Genomic DNA, 4187 nt, shown 5'->3' on the forward strand with positions numbered 1-4187 from the left:
GTCGGAGTGTCTTGCTTTTGAGTGCTTCCTTTCTTTGACCAGTGAGACATAAGGGGGCGGCAGGGTGGCACAGAGGGTCGGCACTGCTGCCTCACAGCGCCGAGGACCCGGGTTCGATTCCGGCCTTGGGTCACTGTCTGTGCGGAGTCTCCGCATTCTCCCCCCCGTGTCTGCGTGGGTTTCCTCCGGGTGCTCCAGTTTCCTCCCAAACTCTAAAGATGTGCAGATTAGGTGGATTGGCCGTGCTAAATTGCCCCTTAGTGTTTCAAAGATGTGCGGGTTAGGTGGATTGGCCGTGCTAAATTGCCCCTTAGTGTCCAAAGATGTGCAGGTTAGGTGGATTGGCCGTGCTAAATTGTCCCTTAGTGTCCAAAGATGTGCAGGTTAGGTGGGTTGCCCATGCTAAATTGTCCCTTAGTGTCCAAAGATGTGCAGGTTAGGTGGATTGGCCATGCTAAATTCTCCCTTCGTGTCCAAAGATGTGCAGGTTAGGTGGATTGGCCATGCTAAATTCTCCCTTCGTGTCCAAAGATGTGTAGGTTAGGTGGACTGGCCATGCTAAATTGTCCCTTAGTGTCCAAAGATGTGCAAGTTAGGTGGGTTGGCCATGCTAAATTCTCCCTGTTCTCCCAAACAGGTGCCGGAATGTGGTGACTGGGGGATTTTCGCAATAACTTAATTGCAGTGTTAATGTAAGCCTACTTGTGACTAATAAATAAACTTTAAGAACTAGGAGCAGGAGTAGGCCATCTGGCCCCTCGAGCTTGCTCCGCCATTCAATAAGATCATGGCTGATCTCGTTGTGGACTCAGCTCCACTTACCCGCCCGCTCACCATAACCCTTAATTCCTTTACTGTTCAAAAATCTATCTATCCTTGCCTTAAAAACATTCAATGAGCTAGCCTCAACTGATGCACTATAGAAAGCATCCTTTCCGGATATATAAGACCGTAAGAATAGGAGCTGAATAAGGCCACTCGGCCCATCGAGTCTGCTCCGCTATTCAATCATGGCTGATATTTTTCTCATCCCCATTCTCCTGCCTTTTCCCCATAACCCCTGATCCCCTTATTAATCAAGAACCTATCTGTCTCTGTCTTAAAGACACTCAATGACCCGGCCTCCACAGCCTTCTGCGGCAAAGAGTTCCACAGATTCACCACTCTCTGGCTGAAGAAATTCCTCCTCATCTCTGTTTTAAAGGATCGTCCCTTTAGCCTGAGGTTGTGCCCTCTGGTTCTAGTTATCACAGCTTGGTATGGCTCCTGCTCTGCCCAAGACCACAAGAAACTACAAAAGGTCTTGAATGTAGCCCAATCCATCACGCAAACCAACCTCCCATCCATTGACTCTGTCTACACTTCCTGTTGCCTCAGCAAAGTAGCCAGCACAATCAAGGACCCCCACGCACCCCGGACATTCTCTCTTCCACCTTCTTCCGTCGGGAAAAAGAGACAAAAGTCTGGGGTCACGGACCAACCGACTCAAGAACAGCTTCTTCCCTGCTGCCATCAGACTTTTGAATGGACCTACCTCGCACCAAGTTGATCTTTCTCAACACCCTAGCTGTGACTGTAACACTACATTCTGCACCCTCTCCTTCTCTATGAACGGCAAGCTCTGTATAGCGCGCAAGAAACAATACTTTTCATTCTGCTAATACATGTGACAAATCAAATCAACTGCTTCACTGGGCAGGGAATTCCACAGATTCACAACCCTTTGTGTGAAGAAGTTCCTCCTCAACTCAGTCCTAAATCTGCTCCCCCTTATTTTGAGGCTATGCCCCCGAGTTCTAGTTTCACCCGCCAGTGGAAACAATCTCCCTGCTTCTATCTTATCTATTCCCTTCATAATCTTATATGTTTCTATAAGATCTCCCCTCATTCTTCTGAATTCCAATGAGTATAGCCCCAGTCTACTCGGTCTCTCCTCATAAGCCAACCCTCTCAACTCTGAAATCAACCTAGTGAATCTCTGCACCCCCTCCAGTGCCAGTATATCCTTTCTCAAGTAAGGAGACCAAAACTGTACACAGTAACTCCAGGTGTGGCCTCACCAGCACCTTATACAGCTGCAACATAACCTCGCTGTATTTAAACTCCATCCCTCTCGCAATGAAGGACAAAATTCCATTTGTTGCCTTAATTACCTGCTGCACCTGCAAACCAACTCCTTGCGATTCCTGCACAAGGACGCCCGGGTCCCTCTGCACAGCAGCATGCTGCAATCTTTTACCATTTAAATAATGTTCCATTTTGCTGGTATTCCTACCAAAATGGATGACCTCACATTTACCAACATTGTACTCCATCTGCCAGACCCTCGCCCACTCACTTAAACTATATCCCTCTGCGGACTCTGCATCCCGTAATCTCCCAGTCCTTGTCAGCTACCGTGATACGCAAAGCGTGTAGTGCTGACGATGGCTCGGAGATGGTGAAATCCGTGGATTGTGGACTTCTCCGGCTCGTTTGCACCGCTTTTCACCATCCCTGGGTATCTCCTCCACCTCGACAACTCCCCAAGGATCCTGTGTATCCCCCTGACTTCCATTGCTGTGGCAGATTCACAACCCTTTGGGTGAAGAAGTACCTCCTCAACTCGGTCCTAAATCTGCTCCCCCTTATTTTGAGGCCATGCCCCCGAGTTCTAGTTTCACCCGCCAGTGGAAACAACCTCCCTGTTTCTACCTTACCCATTCCCTTATATATGTTTCGATAAGATTTCCCCCCCTCATTCTTCTGAATTCCAATGAGTATAGCCTCAGTCTCTGCTCATAAGCCATAACTCCGGGGTCAACCTGGTGAATCTCCTCTGCACGGGATCTCCTCAAACGGAATCAAAAGACCTTGGGATGAATTTGAAAAAAATGCGGCACGGTAGCGCAGTGGTTAGCGCTGCTGCTTCACAGCTCCAGGGTCCCGGGTTCGATTCCCGGCTCAGGTCACTGTCTGTGTGGAGTTTGCACATTCTCCTCGTGTCTGCGTGGGTTTCCTCCGGGTGCTCCGGTTTCCTCCCACAGTCCAAAGATGTGCGGGTTAGTTCGATTGGCCAGGTTAAAAATTGCCCCTTAGAATCCTAAGATGCGTAGGTTAGAGGGATTAGTGGGTAAAATATGTGGGAGTAGGGCCTGGGTGGGATTGTGGTCGGTGCAGACTCGATGGGCCGAATGGCCTCCTTCTGCACTGTATGATTCTATGCAGCTCCTTCACTGCATCAGTCTAAACGGAACCTCAAAGGGAACTTGAAAGTTTTATAAAGCGGAGGTTGATTTCCCCCCCTACCTCTGAGAACCGACCCGCAAAGAGGAATACCTCACGCCACAATCTGTAAAAGGTGTGTGAGAAGTGCTGACCTGCTCTTCAGCCCCCCCTAGTGGTAAAATACAAATTATATCCCTGACACTCACTCTGAAATCCAACACGTGACAATTTATTTCTCTAACTAACATTGAGCAAATTAACTAAACTATTAACAAACCGAATAAATCCCTTCTAACTATTCCCAAGATTCTACTGGTACGCTGTTCAAATAAAGACAAGTCCCACTCAGTAGCAAAATAGAATTCAGCCACTCTCTAAATTACGACCAGGTTTTGTCTTTTTGGAATATTCTGGGCTTTCTCTGCTGATTCTTGTGTCTGGAACTTCTTTGGTACTTCGTAGTTGGTGCTTTCTTGAAGACTTAGATGAGGATGTGAGAGCCAGCGATTCGCCCTTGAGATAGAGAGAGAGCTGTTAGCTCTGGCAGGTGGCAGTTGCTCTCTCCAGTTTGTCCCACTGTCCCCTTCTTTTATACCCGTGGTGACGTATCAATATTTCCCACAATAGGATAACACAATAGGTCCTAAGTTGTCAAAAACCCATCCAATTTAAATTTAATAGGTTTTTGGTATCTAAGTGCCTGATTCAAAGCGATTGGCTGAATTCAAAAGCTGTCAGTCCCCCCGCCCCGCTGAGATTTTCCAGCATTTCCTGGTTTTGTTTCAGAATGTGGAGATGCCGGCGTTGGACTGGGGTAAACACAGTAGAACATAGAACAGTACAGCACAGAACAGGCCCTTCGGCCCACGATGTTGTGCCGAGCTTTATCTGAAACCAAGATCAAGCTATCCCACTCCCTATCATCCTGGTGTGCTCCATGTGCCTATCCAATAACCGCTTAAATGTTCCTAAAGTGTCTG

The sequence above is a fragment of the Mustelus asterias genome, unplaced genomic scaffold (assembly GCF_964213995.1).
Source record: "Mustelus asterias unplaced genomic scaffold, sMusAst1.hap1.1 HAP1_SCAFFOLD_1730, whole genome shotgun sequence".
Taxonomy (NCBI): Eukaryota; Metazoa; Chordata; class Chondrichthyes; order Carcharhiniformes; family Triakidae; genus Mustelus; species Mustelus asterias.